Raw genomic sequence first — 18,336 nt, 5'->3', positions numbered from 1 at the left:
TCCTGGTAAAACAGCAGGGACGCTAAGAAATATCTTGCTATCTAAATTATTAGATTCTCTAGAATATCAAAGGTAGGTTTTTTGTTTTGCTTTGGTTGTTGGTTTTTTATCCCCAAGAGCCACAGAAGTCAATACTTAAAAAGTACTGCTAGTGCAGTGAAGCATCCAACATCATTCAGCAAGGCTTTCAGTGATGTTTTGGGGTTTTTTTTACAGTGACAGGTCTAAGAAATTAATAAAGCAAAGTCATATCACATTTCCTAGCTGCTACAGCTTTACTTCTTTTAAGTTTATTCAAGTCCCAACATTAATTCCATGATTCAAAAACACTAATGCTAAATGAAGACATAAAATCCTAAACAACCGAGTGGCACAGTTCAGAGGAAAAGGTCAGGAGAGGAGCTCTCCCTCTCTGGGAGTGGCCATAGGGAAGTCACTGACCCATAAAAATATCAGAGCTAAAGAGCACGGAATCTCTCCAAATTAAAATGCTCAATACCCTGCTGTAGTGGAAAAACCAGCATTACAAGAACGAGGTAGTTTGTAATTATAAGCTTTTCTGTTTGTCTCTTTACCCAAATACTCTTCTCTGGTACAGGATTCCCCGTGGATGCAGGATTTAGCCCTTGGAGAATGGGAGATGAGAACAGCATCAGCCACGAAGAAGTTACCTAGGCATGGTAAGAGCATGAGGAATTTTAGGCAGTACTTCTGTGATCAAGGGGTAAGATTTCTGAACCAAAAGAAAATAAAACTGGAACATGCAGTTCCCAGACGCTGTGTTCTGAATCCAGTCAGCATTTCCACGGCACAGTCAAAAATCGGCAGCAGAAGTTTCGTTTTTTTGTTTTTTTAAATAGAATCATTGATAACAGTGATTTTGGATTATTGTTAATACTTCTACTCTATTGCCAACATTTTGCTCTGAGCAGTTCTCATGAAGACCCTAATTTTTACAAAAAATTCAGTGTTTTGAATGGAACCATGACTGAGAAATTACATGGGAAGCTGTATGCACGCCACAAACAAAACCACCGTGGATCCGTACTGTAACCTACTTTCCATTACCAGTGTATTTTTGTCATGTAAAGTCACATATTGCAATAACTTGACATGATGTTGCAATAATTTCACAAAATTTATGTTCCATTTCCAATTTGCTTATGGCATTCACGGTCTCCCCAGACTGCAGCTCATAGCATTGCTGTAAAACATCTATTCATGACAAGATGGGTCAAAATAATTCGGGAAGAACAGCACACCACTAGGACACAGACAGAGGGTCATCATACACAAAATCAAAGCCCTGGAAAAAACTGTCCTGTATTTGTAACTGTTTATTTTTGGAATGGGACCTGTCTTCCAAAACCACTGTCTGCAAAATTCCCACTTATTTCAGTAGTGCTGCACAACGAGAATTTTTACCGTGCTACAGCATCACCCAGGCTGGAGAGGGCCTCCCTCCACCCGGGCAAGAGGAAGGGCAAAGGAGGGAGGCCAGCACTAGCACAGAATACAGCCTCACCAACATGACACTCTCCTGAGCTACGTAAGGTGTGCAGGCAAAAACAAACCCTCTGGAAATACTGACGAAGCCTACTACTAAATGGAGCTGGTTTCTCAGGGCTATGGTGAAGAGCAGGCGTGCTTGCTGCCAGTGAACTGCAGGCAGAGAGGATCCAGCTCTTTTTCATCAAGAAATTATTCTAAGATTTGGGAGCTAAAAATTGTTGGTAGTTTTTTTTTTTTTTATGAAGTATTAAATAGAGCAGAGACAGTAGTATATATGGGCCTAAGCATAGTAAAATTTCTTATTTTGATTGGTATTTAGTGCTAGATAAGGCCTTTCACAGTTTTCTTTACAGTTCCTACAAGTCCAAAATTTAAACCCTTGAGGGCTTCAGAACAGTCACTCTAATTAAGCCATTCATCTACTGCAAGCAGGGCTGGGGGGAGAAAAATCCCCCAAACCAAAAAACCAAACAGCTGTGGTGCTAACTGTGAGTCATCCTCCACTGAGGACCCATCTACAAAGTGCCCACATTAGTGTGGCATTACCAAGTTTGTAAGCACCCAGCGGGGACACCATCCTTTCACTGAGATGCTTTGGCGTTCTTAGCTGCCAGGACAGGGAACATGCCAACTGACGTGGCCTTGTTTGACGTCCTGCTTCAGCTGTCCTTTCTGTGGTGAACAGTTACCACTATGGGCTCATTTGACAGTGGTGATCAGGCAAACTTCAGTGGGAAACTGCATTTAAAGTAGGTATCTTTGATTATAAGCCTGAAGAACTGTATCTTCCTCAAGTAAATGCTGCATACTTGCTACTCCGTCCCCTGCCTAAGGAGAAGGAGAAGCACCATGCACAAGCACAGTCTCTGCTATGTGACTACCGCATTCAGAGTAACACAACATTGACATCTGTAGGCTGCCAGAGCCAGAGGTGCGTGGCAGAGGTCTCCTCCCAGCTCAGAAGGAGACATGCCCTGCCAACACAGGCTGAATTACTGAGATGCTTCTGGGTGTTTTGCCCCACTACGTCTCCCACCCTCTCCAGCAGAAGCAGGTCAAGTGCTGGGAAAAATTAGCCCAGACTAGAGATGTGAGCAATATACAGCAGCATGGACTTCTGTAAAACAAACAGCGGCATTGCTGAAAGGACTAAGCTGTCATCAGAAAGTGTTAAAATCAATGAGTTTGCTGGAGCTTCAAAGCAGTAAATGGAGTATTTCACTTATACTCTCCAAAACAAATACCTGCCAGCAACTTAGAACTTCGTATAAGTAGTATACTAAAACAGTCAAAACAATGTATTTATATTGTAATTTAAATGCACATAGTACAACCTCCCCCTCCCCAAACGGGCATTTTCCCCATACACTGGACTATTCCCACAAAGAATTACCCATTACGTACATTTTTAATTTACTTGAGAACTGGGTACTTTACCCCTTTTTTGTCACAGACGACTCAAATTCAACTGTGAGAAGCTTTGAGTGTTAGTTACTGTGTCTGGATCACAGTAATTTCTACAAGAAATAAACCCAAAAAGCCCTGAGGCCAGCAGCAGTTCTGTCTTTGGTCTTTTTAATTAAGTCAAAAGTAAAGCTATTCAGAGTTCGAATACTCCATTCTTTAGTTGTCTTATCCCAAGTATTCAGCCAGAAAGCCCTCAGCACTTTCACACTGTACATGTTGACAGGCCGTAGAGCCGCACATGCTGATCGTGTAACCAGCCTGGATGAATTGTTTGCTACAGGTTTGGAAGCAAAAGGGAAGATTTTCCTTTACAGCATATATGCTTTCACGTACAAAACGAGATTATCCTGGATTTAGCAGGATTTGTCTCACTGGTTTTAGCCATCTACAGTGTAGATGTTCATACATGAGCTAGTGGCCACAGCCTGGCTCGGCAGTCAGCGAAGCTGGTCCAGCAACTCCGCTGGGAACCAAGTGGTCCCTCCAGCCAAGGAGGGCCCTCCCGGCCTCGATGCCCATAGGGATGAGCTCTGAGCACCCCATCTAGGCTGGCAAGTTACATCTGGTCTGGCTATCATTTAGATGTATAAAAAGAAGCTGCTTCTTAATTTTAGCAAGTACCTCCTCTAACATGCAATGTAAATGCATAGGTCGATTAATGTACCCCTTGCTTCCATTGCCCCTGTGTCTCTGAAATCCTCTCTCTGGCCCCCTACTGACACCTATTGCTCTCAATAGTTGTTTTATGTAGCACGCTTTCCCCAGGCTATTTTCCTTCTGCAGTTGTTCACTTGGGGTTAGATACCCAAAGGGACCTAGACAACCAAACTCTTAACTGCAATGCAGTGTCTAACTCAGTGCACGAAGGAGCTATGCACCTACAGAGAGGTATGGCTATGCACCTATAGGCAAGTATGGGCAGATAAACAAGCTATTTTCAGCGATAAACTGTCCTTCAACCCACTCCAGGCTCAAAGCATGCATGCAGCAATTAGGACAGTAACTAACAACACAAGCCAGCTTACCTTAAACTTCTTGAGACTATACCCTAGAGAAAGCAGTAATTATAATACTGGAAAACCCATGGTTTTCCCAAGAAAACGTAGCCTGTGCAATGTAGAGAAGGCTACAGTAGCTTCATCACAGTCCATAACATGTATTCAGGAAGATGGAAGGAGGATGAGGAAGAAAAGGACTACTCAATCAAAAGACAAAGGTATCAAGATAATCAGTCACTATAAAACTAGATGTATTCGGATTACAAAGACACACAAGCATACATAGCAAAGGTAATTAATTAATGGGATGGCTTTAAAGATTTCCTTTGCTGGGAATTACAGAAGTCAGGATGCTGTCTGGTACCTAAAATAAATCTGGGTATGCTATTATTAAAAAATTAATTGATTTACTACAATTCTATTTTTTATTCTACAGGAAGTCACATTAGATGATTGCAACGATGTCTTCTGGACTTTTGTCTTAAGTTACTTAATATAAAAAAGTTGTATATACCTAGAAAGTTACATAGCTAGTCTTCCCAATGAAATCTGGAAGCCTATCTCAGATACCAGCTAAGCAGCTACTTTAGACAACAGAAAACACCGAAGACAGGTATATCTCTGAAATTGTGCCTCATACAGACCTTCCAGAAGAAACCTTCATCCATGGAGAGCCAGCATCCCTTCCTGCCGATGTTCTTCAAAGAAAGAGATGTTTTATCAATGAATGCTCTAACATGAAACATGTATGCAACCCCGGGAGCCGAGCATCAGGATCCCACTCCCCAGCTGAGTGTCCCCATCGCAGAACGAAGAGCGACTGCAGTGCGGTTCTCCCTCCCTCAGTCTCCTTTCTGCACAACATCACAGCTTCAACAAGAAGGGCAGCAAGCGACCCACCCACACGAGTCAAAATGAGTCACTCGGGGCACCCTCATGGGAGGGGGGAAGGTGGATTTGCACTCCCTTGGGCCACAGAAGGCATCCTGTGTCTCACTGATGTCTCATCGCTATGTCTCACCCCCTGGATCAGTGCTCTGAGTGCAGGCTGTCCCTTGGAAGGTAAAAGCACCTCAGGCCTCAGGAAAAGCAGTCAAACCCCACCCTTCCCACTCCTTCCAGTACCCCCCTGAGCTGCACAGGCTGCAATTGCCGAATTGGACCCTTGCCCCCAGAGCATCCATGTGAAGTGATACCTCCTTGGAGAGTGATCCTTCTGGGAATACTCAGAGCTACTAAACAAGCAGCTGGGGCACATCCAACCATCAGTGATGCTTCACTGCCTTCAGGGCAGCTCTGAGAAATAACCACCAGCCAAGCGGGACTTTTCGGGGCCAAACCCCTGCTCTGGTCAGGCAGAATTTAGGCTCCCACGTTCAAGGTTGTTCAACCAAGAACCCCCTTCAGTCAGCTGCTGCCTAACCCTGGAGACACCCCAATGCCACCTCTACGTCAGTCATAAGTCAATGGTCCACGTGAAGGACCCACCAACGACATGAGGCTGGTGACTGGTTGTCCTCCTCGCCAGGCTGGGCCTGACTCCTGCCTCCCTGCTGCAGCAGATGCAGAACTGCTTTCTTCAAAGCAGAGCGCTTTCACAGGAGCCTTTCATGGGACTTTCAATTCATTGAGCTTTTTCGGCTGCAGCTGGGAAGGCCTGATTCTACTTACAATTTGCTCAAATTCCTACTAATCTTTTTAAGAAGGTGGAAAAAAGCTGGGCGGGGGAAAGTGAAGAAAGCAAGCAAACCCCCAGCAATACAAAATATTTTAAGGTTCATTAGAAGCACTGCATACAGTCAAGCTGCTATTATTTAGTCTTTAAATATTTAAAGACCAGCTTACTATACACAGCTTACAGTACCTGAACGATTCCTCATTTATCACTGTAAAATATACAATGCAATCCTCTGTGGTTGCAAAGCCAATATTGAAGATGCTATTTTATCATCTAGACAGTATCCGATATGAAAAAAAAAATTACAGATTTTCTTCCAATTTGAATCAGAACTGATGAACCATAAGTACATGTGGTATTCCTGCCAAACTAGGAAGAATAATCCCCTCCCTCCTTTTTTTAAGGTCTTTTGCTCCTAGGAAACATGAATATTGAATGACAGACATTTTTTAAACTAACTATGGATTGCCAGCACTTTGGTAAATTTGAGCAAGGCTCTTGTACACTGAACAGCATTGACCAAATAATAATTGAGAAGGTCTGTTTTATTGTGTTTTATAATAAAAACTGCAAAGTGAAGCACAAGTTCAAGCTTTTCTACAGTTCAACTTTTAAATTAATAATAGAGAAAGCAGCTACAATGCATATTTCACAAATGCTTTAAAACTGTGTTAACGAACTACAGTTGAACTGTGCAGAATTCAGCTTAAATGTTTGTACGGTCTAGTAGTGCCTTTGGACGGGAATGTATTCCCATGAAACCAACCACCTGACGTGAACTTCATTTCCCAAAAAAAAGAAATAAACACAGAGGCTTGGTTCATCGCACTACCCCTGCACGTACAACTGGATTACGGAGCAGCAGTGTCATGAGCCATGTGTTCAAACAGATAAACAGCACGCTGCGCCATGAAACACCACATTTATGAGCCCCGTGAGCTCTAAACCAGAGTGAAACATGGTGAAAGGTAGCAAGGGTGCCCTAATGGAGCTGCTGAAATTATTTATCTTTACTGGAGGGTTTGGGGTTAGAAGTACAGTTCTACTCTCAGCTTTACCGAAACAAGTGTCATATGGCTTTACATAAAAAACAGAACCAGGCAGAAGCATGCACATGGCACTGGTTTAGCATCACTTTCATTAGTTTTCTGTCTATGAGAGCCAGAATATTCTTATTTTCATCATGTAATATAATCACAAACAGAGGCTTTGTTCACTGTACAATATCCGACTTTTGTTTGGGCAACAGCAGCATGGCCAGTTACAGGTACTGTATCGTCACCTGGAGACACTGAGCAGAGGTTTTTTCACAAGGCAGTGGAACACACTAAAATGATAAAATCAGATCTCATCTCTGAAGAGCCTGCACACTTACTAAAAAGATTCAATGTAGCTTCAGCTAACAACCTTTTCTTGAATCCTTAATAAACTTTCTGTTCTCAACTTTCACCATAAACAGTTTTCCTGCCACAAACTTTGCCTTCACAATTACCCGTATCACATTTCCTTCTGTTTCAGTACCTGTTCTCCTCACTACAGGACTTGCAGTGTACTTGCCATTTTGCAGGCAAGGCATTTCTTAAAAACTTGACATTTTAAGCTACTTTATTATTTGGCACCACAGAGAACTTTGTGGAAAGCCTGAACAGCAAAAGTCCTGCAGATGTGGGAACCATTCCTTGTTTTGCTGTGGTCAGTGAAGACATTTTTACTTGCATGTATACAATCATATTCCCATTAATCACCAGAGTGGCAAGAAGCCCCAGTTCTGGAAGCCAGATTTCATCAATTACATCTTTATAACACTACCAGGTGGTCCATGATTCAATATTACAAGAGATCAGCTATATAAAATGTTTGCCCATAAAGTGACTGACAGCCTAAACGCACACAAAGCTTTACAGAACAGCTGAAGAAAATGTGATACAATATTATAGTTTGGAAAAACATGTTTGGAAAAAAACGTTACAGTTTGGGGAAAAGAAGTGTTTTGTATCGTTTGCTGTATCTTTGGAAAGAAACAACCGCAAATGCAAAACTAGATCTTAATTTCAGGGTTCATCTGCTCTTACCATTGGTTGATGGGGAGAGAGAAGAATCAAGTAACAGCAGCCCATGAAGCAAACCCCAGTCAGCGGAGGAAATCCCCGGCTCCCGAGCTGGTGTCGTGACAGCGGAGACCCCCCCCAAGTCGGCGCGGGGGCGAGCGGGCAGCAGCTGCGCCCGAGGAGAAACCAGAGACCGCGCTTTCCTCAGAAACACACCCTGAACCCGAGGCGCACGGCGGAGCGCCTCACTTCAGGCAGACCCCTCGGAGGGGGAGAGCAGGCGCCCTGCCCCGCTCCTTTACGAAGGGGACAGGGTAAAGCGCTCCAACTTCCAGCCGAGGCTGGACCGGGGCGCTCCGGTGACCGCCGCCGGACCGCCCCGGCGTTACTGCCCGTCCCGCACCGCCCAGGAGGCCGCCGAGCCCTGGGGGCGGCAGCCCCCCCCCCGACGGGCAGTCCCCGCCGCGTCCCCGGGTGTCCCCGAGGCGCAGCGGGGCGGGAGGCGGCCCCGGCTCCCCCTCGGCCCCCGGCCCCGGGCAGAGCGGGGCGACGCTCCGCGGGCTGCCCGACTGGACAGCGCCGGCGGGGGGCGGGCGGGGCCTTGGCTTGGCACGGCACGGCACGGCACGGCACGGCACGGCACGGCACGGCACGGCACGGCCCCCGCCCTGCCCGCGCCCCTTACCTGCCCCGCGTCCCTGCCCGCGCCCTCGGAAAAGTTTCCCGGCCGCCCGGACGGGACGGGGACGGGCTCAGGCTGCCGCTCCCGGCACCGCCGGCACCAGGTCCCGCCGCGGCCACCCAGCCGCCGCTGTGACTAAAATAGGCAGAAGCCGGCGGGAGGCTGCGGGCGGCGCCAGCTCCGGGGCCGGCACCGAGCGGCCGCAGCGCGCAGGCGCCTCCCGCCGGCCCCGGGGGGCTGCGGGCGGCGGGGCCGCCCCAGGTGAGCCGCGCCGAGCCGAGCCGGCCCGGCCCGGGGCAGCCGAGGCGGCGGGAGCTGCCGCCCGTCCCGCCGCGCCCCACGGCAGCCGGTCCCGCCGGGGGGCTCCCCCGGGGCAGGGGAAGGAGGAGGCGGCGGCGGAGACCCCTCCGGGACGGGCGGCGGAGCCCGCGGCGGTGCCGCCCGCTGAACTTGGGCACCTTAAAACCCGTTGCGGCTGCAGCCCGGGCGCTTGGCTGGGGCTTGGGACTTGCACGCAAAACCCGCGGCTTTGGAGACAGGCGGAGGAAGACGGCTCATTTGATACCGCTGCCTCGGGTTAAATTGTCTGGAACTGTCGGTTTGGAATAAATAAAAATACCGTTTTCTGCTCTTTCACCTACTCACCCCAGGAGCATGTTTCTTCAGACGGGAGATACGTACCTTCAGGGTTGCCTTCATTGCATGACTAGTGCATCTATTTATACACAATTTTTAGTTATTTCGTTTCAGAACAAGCATATGCCTCGCCGACGATACCGTTAGAAGTGTTGGTACAGTGTCAATACATAAGCCCTTCGGTGTACCAGGCGTGCATTTGTTCTGGTGATCACTTTGTGTCTCAGGGAGAGAGAATTTATTGATGGAAGGAGGCAGACTTACAAGTTGTTAATATACAAAAAATCACAGCATATTAAATGTGCAGCTCCTCTTACTACAGAAGCTATTTCTCAACAACTGGAGCGTGAGCAATAATATCTTTTCAGCAGTAAGCGTGGAGAACCTCGCGTGCTTGCCGGTGGCCAGCTCTGAGGTCCCACGGTGGGCTGACACGCTCATGGTACGGCAGGGCGACGCAGGGCAATGCACTGACGTGAACGTCTCCAGGAGTAAAAGGACAGAGCGACCTGTCATGCTCTGAGCAGAGAGATTAGGGCTTAGCACCTGTGTGAACTTGCTTTCCCAAGGAGGTTCTTTATTCTCGAAGATTTTTAGCTCCATATTTACTGGGGAAGAAGGTGCATAAATTTTTGGAATAATCGATTCTCCAAAAACTTGAGAAAACAAAGAGCCAGAGCAGTTTAACCCAAAGCTATCCTGAGTTACATGTATTCAAAACTTCATTATCTGATTGCAGTACTTATTTTTATATTTATTATTTTTGAGAGAAAAAAGTCTTTTTATAAACCTAATCAAGTATGTATTAAGGTTCTTGTAGTTAATTAAACATTTAAAGGGTTTTGCAGTGTAGCTCCAAATACATACCTTTCAGACATGCTTCGCATATGATATTTTACAAGTTGTTTAATTTTAGCAGTATCGTTTGAGAGAGTTCTATACTGGCAAACCTGAGGCAGTGCTGATTGACATTTTGTTATTTGCACATGGATGGAGCTGAAAGCACCCAACCACCTATTCAGATTTATCCCCAGTTGCATTAGGCATAGATTTACGCACTATATTTACTCTTCATTGGGATGATAGCAAAGGGATGGGGAAACACATAATAAAAGAAGGATGCTAAAGTCTTTTATTTGATCCACTTATCTACTGAGATTACATTATTCTAATAAACCACTATTATATCAATTCAAACATGTTCCCCCTAATCATCATAAAAGAAGCAAGAAAATTTTGATGGCATATCTGTAAGACACTTTATGAGTTGTACTTAGCTGGAAGCAACAGTCATCATAATTCTCCACAGACGTATAGATCACCAAGGAACAGTTCTACTATAATAATTTTTATTTTAATTCAATCAACTCCACATCAAATATTCTCTAGCACTATAAGTCTGAGACAACAAATGACCTTCTCAATCCAGCCTTGAAAATCAGGCCTGGATGAGAGATCCAAGGGAGGCAATCATAAAATGGCAAAGCCACCACGCGCTGAGGAGAGCCCAGCACTGCCCAATGTGCTTTGAACCAGCCGCTCGAGTGATCGGACTACTCTTTGATATGGTTAAAACTGCTTATGGTACTTACTTATATAAAAAGACTGTTTTTAAAAGGTCAAATAATATAATAAATGTAAAGCCAAATTATAACCAATGTTATTTTTTGCAGCAGTATGGCAAGACATAAAGGTCATACGTAAAGGTAGGCTTACAAGAGAGCCTGTGGCGAGACTCCGAAATCCAGTATCAGACCTGAAAATCCGCAGGAGACTTTGTGGCCCTGAGTCAAGCGAGAGGCTCAGCTCTGGCAAACGCTCTGCACAGAGAATGGGAAGGCACCTGGCCAAGGAGCCAGCAAGGGCCAGCTAGGAAGGGGCAGCAGAAAGTGCAAGATACGTTCCAGTTGGGCTGGACAAGAACCTGAACACCTGAACTGGTGTCTTTGGGCCAGTCCCACTGTTCAGCCGTGAAACTGGACGGCGTGAGTTTCTGGCTGGTTGTGAACAGCTGTCTTCTCATACCTGCTACTGGATTTATGGGAGTACCTTAGATGCACCTCTCTCTGGGCACAATCCTTCCTACGAGAAGTCTGACAGCTCCGTAAAATGTGCAGATTGCCTGGCTTCTCGACAGCCCTGCCTCCAGACGCCGCTCGTAGTGGTGCTGCAGTCAAGGCAGGGTTACTCGAGCAGGCACCCAAAAGTGGCACCAGACCTTCCCTCGGGTGCACCGGAGATTTTCCCCAGACAGAGGAAGGAAAAAGCTCAGCGTATGATTTCACTGTCTAGAAAACAGACCCATCTATTTCCTCAGTAACCGCTTAAGGAGGGACTGACTTACAACATCAGATGGTTGCCTTCTCCATTATCTCTGAAGTAAAGTAATGGCGTTTCTTACGTCATGCTGTACTCTAAGAGGAGAAGTTATCAATAACTGTGTTTAAGGGGGAGATTTTTAATATTTTCTTAGACTTTTAAAATGTTTAATAAATCTCTACTGCATTTTTTTCCCCTGCATTGTCCTTGGTCAATAAAAATAAGTTATGAAGCAGGGGGATATGGTAGCAGGTGACATGATGAATTACCTCTTTAAGAAGTGATGTGCTTTTCCTCTATGGATGTAATATTGTACTTCCCAGCTAGTCGCAAGAGGGCTCTTGTGTAGGAGCTCTTAGTCATTTTGGAATGAGAATTCAACTTTTCATGTACTTTGAAAAGGTTTTAGCAGACTTTTGTATAGCTGAGTTCTACAGAAACCCCTCCTCCCTTTATTTGTGGGTACAACTGAAGTAAGAAGAATCAGGATTGCATTCAGGTAGTAAACTAGTTTTTATTACTACCTTTTACAAGCAAGACAACAACCAAGTCATGTCATAACACAGTATAATCCTGTAGTTCAGCTCATGCAGCCTGCAGAACTGAGCAAAAATTCAAGTTGGAAACCTTTTTAAAAATGTCATTCAATTAACAGCATTCCCTGTCAGGTACAGATAAAATAATAGTTTTAATTTAGGCAAAAGGTGCTTTTTTATGCATCAGTCAAATAAAATGCTAAATAGTGCATTTAAGTTTTTATCTTTTCACTTTCAAAGGCTTTCAGATAATAGACTTGGAATTGAGTGGTTTTAGCTGCAGTTAAGGTGGAGAGCCTCAGCTGCTTCTCCACCCAGGTTGCCGTAAGCAGAGTGTGGAGGATGTAGTTCCCTGACCAAGCGACTTCACGCCCTGAAGCAGTCTGACCGCAGAAAAGGAGACTTCTCCTTCAAATGTAGGAACCAGAGAAGGGTCCAAGATTTCTATGGGCCAAGAAGAGGGATGCAAAAACTGTATGGGTTGAAAGCCCAGTGCTTAGGGCACTCAATGTGAGAAAGACCTGCATTTTCTCAAGACTGTTTCCACTAAATAGAGCTTAATGCCAAGTACAGAAACAAATCTGGAAACTGGCACTAAAGCTGGACTGTGTGCCAAAACCACTGCCCCATGGCATCTCTGCCTTGCTGAGATACACCCCGCTGATGCTGAGTGTCTCCAGGTGTTCAGAAGCCAGCAAATATAACATGGTAAATGTTTATTTGGCAAAAAAGAGATGTAGATTTGAATTGTTGTAGACTTCCAGCTTCTTGGATGGGTGCTTTCACCATGAGATTGTTAGGTAAAAGGTGGGCTGCCCACACAGGGGAGGGATGTGGCTGAAACTTGGCTCTGTGAGACCAGGTGCTTCACTGGGCTGACTTTTCCATCACTGCAAAGCCATACTTCAGTCCATCCCTCAAGTAAGGTGTCTGCTCAGGAGTGAGAATATAAAGTTAAAAATACAGAGTGTAAATCTAAAAGCTCTTCAAAGCATTATGTAACTATGGAAGACATCAACTGTGAAAATGAAAAGGTTATGTTATTGTCAGGCGAATAAAGCAGATGCTTTCCATCACCCATGTTTAAAGACTGCAGGCATGGAGATGGTTTCTGATATCAGTATCTGATACTCCCTCTTGCTGAGGTTCTGAGTTGTCATCAACCTCCTACTAGATGTTGTTAGAACAAGGAAGGAAACCTGTAATTCCCAGCCTAAGCTTTCATGTCAAATATCTTAGTAGTTACATAATGTTTTCAATAGCTTTTAGATTTACACTTCTTATTTTTAACTCTATAGTCTCACTGCTCGTTTTGCCTTTTCACCCTCTTCCAGCTCTCCTTCATCTCTTCCCAGAAGCCTTCTGTCTCAGTCCTTACCAATCAAGCTATTTTCACAAGCATTGTCATTAAGAATAGATAAAGGTCTTTTAAGTAAATTATTATCTTTGCTTAAAAAGATCCAGATGACCAGATGTGCCGGCCAATGCAAGAGGTCTGCTTGCCTGGGGGAACCGATCTTGTTAAAAAGTTCGGACTAACTCCAAGTTGCACCAGTTCCAGTTGACCCACATACCATACTCTCTAACTCGTTTCATCCACTGTAGCTCTCATTTTTGGTGTTAGGAAGATGCATCTACAAAAAAGTGTTACATTAATTGCAGGTGGAAACTACAGGTAAGGCATGTCATTGAGCCCTAGCTGTGAACAGAACCAAGGTAAGCCCTAATGGGCAGACTTACCATGAAGGCTTATGGACTTCAAGAAATACTACTCAAATATTTGTCAAAAAAGCCTCCTCTTCAAACCAAACTTTTTATCTTGAAGCATTCAAAGACAGAAAAATCACACAGCGTACCAAGGCGCTGTAGTATAGCCCTAGCTCCCTGTAAGTACATAAGAGTGGCATGGTGGTGTGAGGAGTTCTGCATTGCTGTTTCCCACCTTCTGCCCATACTCTGCACACACTGAAGTGCACCTGGAGTATGGAAAAAATCATTGCAAATATCTGTTCTTGCATGTAGTTGCACTCGTTTAGTTCTAGACTTATCTGCTGAGGTTGTTATCAGTAATAATAAACTGCAGGGCTGAATTTCACCATGTATATCATATTTCTGTTTTGAATTGTGGTTATGAATTCAAAAAGGACTTCAGCCCTGTAAAGGCAGGTTCCCAGTGTTACTAACTATATCCGTCGCGATCACTGTTCTTGCATTTTGCTTCAGACACAAAGCTTTGCAAAGAGAGTCTCAGATAGTAAGGATGCAGTTGTATTTAGTTCAAAGGTATAAAAATAGGAAATGGATTCTTTTGAGTGTTCACTTTATTATGTTGCTAATGAATTATAAAATGTATATCATCAAAATAAATATTCTTGAAATTGCTTCCTAATGAATCACTTAGACAATGTGCCTATTCAGTTGTGTCAATGATTAATTATATTCTTGCCTCCTTCCTGGAATACAAATGCTTTTATTAAAGCAATCCAAAGACAGTAAGACAACAGACTCATTCTTATGGTCATTCATTCAGTTGTGGATTGATAGAGTATTCCTTTCAGTGTTTTTAGAGTGTATCTGAACAGCTGCAAGTGGCTGTGACATAAATGAAAGTTCATGTCACCTTAAGCAGAATGAGATGGAAGACAGTCTATTCATCCAGCTTCAGCTTATCAGTGCGCAGTCATTAAATACTAATATTATCTGGAGCACTGTGATAAATGCAGAGCGCACCGTGCCAGCTACAGGCGTCATCAGATGGGAGCCTTTTTACAACATTCTGATGCATGGAGGTGAATTATTCCAGAATATTAAACATTTCATTAGTTCTCAGCTTCGAGATATGGCTTTAAAAGTGGTCAGCCTCACAGAAAAAATCATTATCACCAAATGCAATACTTACAAATCGGTATTTATGAAGTTCAGCGACTGCCACTATTAAAGAGCCTCAGAAATCTTTGTATAGGTGCCATCATTTCTGCAAGTCTGAAAAGCAGTTGTTTATTTGCATAATGGCATTCACATCATTGTTGAAAGATTAGTATTGATTTAATGAAAGTGGTCACAGGCAAAGAAAAATGCTTTCACACTGAATTTAAATAAGTCAATCCTGAGCCTGAGTATTCCTTTTTGGTTTCCTAGCACAAGACACACAGAAAATGTTGACTGCCGCCTGTCCTTGGCACCAATGGGCTTCATGTCAGTGAAGATTAATGATGTCGGTTCATATACCCAGCCACTTAGGTGTCAGTAAACAGATTACTTTCATCTAGTAAGTCAACATGTGCATTTACCTGGAAAGAAAGAAGCACTGGAGAATTAGTTTAGTATGGTTCATCTTGCATAATGTGAAGCAACCAATTTACAGTGATGGGAAACGAGGAGGGGTAGAAGTAAGTGGGAAGGTACCACACCTGACTGTCGATGCAATGCCTTCAGGGTGTACAGGTTAGCCAAAACTCATGAAAGTTAAAGGAAAGACCAAAATACATTTAATCCATTATGAAGAGCATCCAGCCTGTTCTAATACTCTCTGTATTAAAAATATTTGATTTGAGTGAAAGTTTAGTAAAAAGAAATACTAGAGTTATCTTGTACATAGGCTGTAGCAAAACAAAATCAGTAACTTACAGAAGAGGAAAGTAAGGATGTTTAAAATGTGAATATTTTTAAAATGTTTTGCATGACAAAGAAAAGGCAGAGCACTTGAACCACAGCTGACTGCATTTGATAGTGCTCTTTTTCTTCAAAGTGCAACATTTACATGTGGGAAAGATGACATTTAAAAAAAAAAAACAATCAGCAAAGAGAACACAATTTCCTTCACCTATTAATATGCCTCTTTCTTGGTTCAAACCTGCCTTTGTTTTCACGCGTGCAGCTCACCAAATTTAGTCAGTGGCCCTCTGGGAGGGCCATCTCCAAATCCACTATGGAAAAGGAGACTCTCTTTGAGTTCAAGGGAGCTTAGGTCTAGCTCTGGATGAGGAAAGATTTGGGTTAGGTCCTGCTGTTGAAAATCCTTACATGGGGCAAAACACCACATCCCGGCTGTTGCACTGACTTTGCCGTGTTCAGCCGTGAGATCCCAGAGCCTGGTCGGCTGGGATGAGGCAGGCACTTGCCACGGGTGGCAAACAGACGCAGGCCAGGATGATGGGTGCCTCCAAGTCCTGCCACGCGAAGGCGGAGCAGCTCCCGCAGGCTGGGTGGCAGGGAGGGAGGCAAAACCTGAGAAAAGGCTGCCGGGGAGACCGTGACCTCCCTCGCTCCCTCCTTGCAGGCTGCCGGAGTCATCCTGCCTAGGCAGAGCTGGGTATGGCTGCTCTCCCGGAGCCCATGCGAGGGAGGGCAGAGGTGCTGGCTGCAGGGAGGCAGACGTCTCCTCCTGGAGCCAGGCCCTGACTTGGCACCAGCTCCCCGGGCTGCTTGGGCAGAGTGGTCCTTGTGATTGCTGCTCAGCCACTTTCGGCAAAATCCATTTTTCCCTGTTACTGCCAAGAAGCCTCTGGCTGGCCAGGCTCATTAGGCTGAAGTAGCAGCCATGACCAGCTTCCTGACACATGAATTCGCTTGTGCCTTCCTCATTCATTCAGGTACAGATGAAAAAAGTATAAGCAATGGAGTTCTGGTGCACTGGCTGTGTGGTGCCACATCAGGACAGCTGCCTTTTCCTCCAAAATCCTCACCCAGGGCTTCCCCGGTACCAGAGAACATCTGGCTTCTGAACCGTCCCTGCAGGTCGCTTTCTCCTCCTCACCTCCAGGTGCTCGCCCAGACTCTGCCCGTGCACAGGACCAGACCAACGGAGGGAAACAGCCAGCAAAGGAGCAATTAGTGGGTTAATGAGCTCTGTTGTGACTACGAAAGCATATTTCTGTGCCATGGAAATCAGCAGGAGGGTGCAAGTGCAACAGAATATGAAGGATTAGCAAGTATCGGTACGTCAGGGCTTGCGGACTGCTTTTCCCCAAACGGGAACATGATGCTGCTCTCACTGAACAGCATGTACGTGAGGAACCTTTGCTGTGTATTAGCAGCACAAATATATTACCGAGCCAGCCCAGTGGGGGGGAAAATCAATACATTAAGGGAGGATGGAGTTCAAAATACATGTACTCAAACCCAGCATACATATATAAGCTTAGATAAGAAAATGGATAACAATCAAAATTCAATTTAGGGAGTTGAGAAGTAGCTTATTCTTTCTGGAAAGTGTCATCCACTTCAACATATTCCTTTATCTTGTTCTCCCTTAATAAGGATATTGTCTTGCAATTGAGTTAACTCTCCTAGTTGCTTAATTACTTTAAAAGAGTATCTCAGTTACTCTTTTCATAATCTGTTTTCAGGCATGTTTGCCTGCACTTACATATAGCAACTGAGAATATTTTTTCTTTTGTCTTTTCTGGCATTATCTTTACAATTTGCAGTGTATGTTTTGACTAAACACATTCAGCCAAGAGAGTAACATAGACAGATCTAATTGCAGACACATAGGCTAAAATTAGTGTCAATGGGATTGCTCTCAAATATGAAGCTGTTCCAAAATATTTATGAAAATGACAATTGAACTGTGTTCTTAAAGACTGGAAATTTGGGAAGGTCATTCTGCTTATTAATGTAGATTGCCTGCCATAATGCCAATAGATTGTGTATCACTGCACACAAATAATGAATAAGTGATACTAAAAATGGTACTGCTTTTGCATTTATTATATGCACAGACAATTATGTCTAGAGTATCTGAACATGGATGGCATGCTCAGATACTAGTGATGGGCTGCATATGGAAATCAAAGGGGAGTAAATAAAAAATACCTTATGCTAATTTTTTTTTCCTGCTTCTGTGCTAGAGAGTAGATACCTTTCTGAAGTAAGCATGTGCGGACAGATACATGTCAGAGAGCTATCCAAGCCAATTTTCAAATCACAGCCCTGTGAGCATGCTAATTTACTGTGCTAGGGTATTTCTATGCAACAGTTGTAAAGTGGATGTATCTGGTTAGTGCGAGGGTGTGCTAGCTCAGTCCTGGAGCCATGTAGATGCACTAGAAATCATGACCAGAAGTTTTCAAGAAGCAAGGTGGAACCTAGAGGGTTAATATTTTACTTTTGGTTATTATTTGCACCTGATACAAAGTATTACCCAGAAAAAAAAGGGGAAGCATCATTTACCATCTACCTTTTACTATATGGTTTGTGGAGTAAAGGAACAACAAAGAAAAAAAAAAGAAACCAAGAGAGTGTTATGTCTGCAGAGCTCCAAAATATTTCCCAATGTGCTGATAAGCTCTTATGTTTATTGTTAAGAAATGCTGTAGCACTGGTTGTAATACACTGAATATCACAAGATCCAGCTTGAACAGTCTGAGAATCTCATCCTGCTGCAAATTGCTGGGAAGGGAAGGGAAGGGAAGGGAAGGGAAGGGAAGGGAAGGGAAGGGAAGGGAAGGGAAGGGAA

The sequence above is a fragment of the Platalea leucorodia genome (genome assembly GCF_965183815.1).
Source record: "Platalea leucorodia genome assembly, chromosome: 3".
Taxonomy (NCBI): Eukaryota; Metazoa; Chordata; class Aves; order Pelecaniformes; family Threskiornithidae; genus Platalea; species Platalea leucorodia.
The sequence above is the reverse complement of the archived record's forward strand: the minus strand, read 5'-3'. Positions refer to the sequence as shown.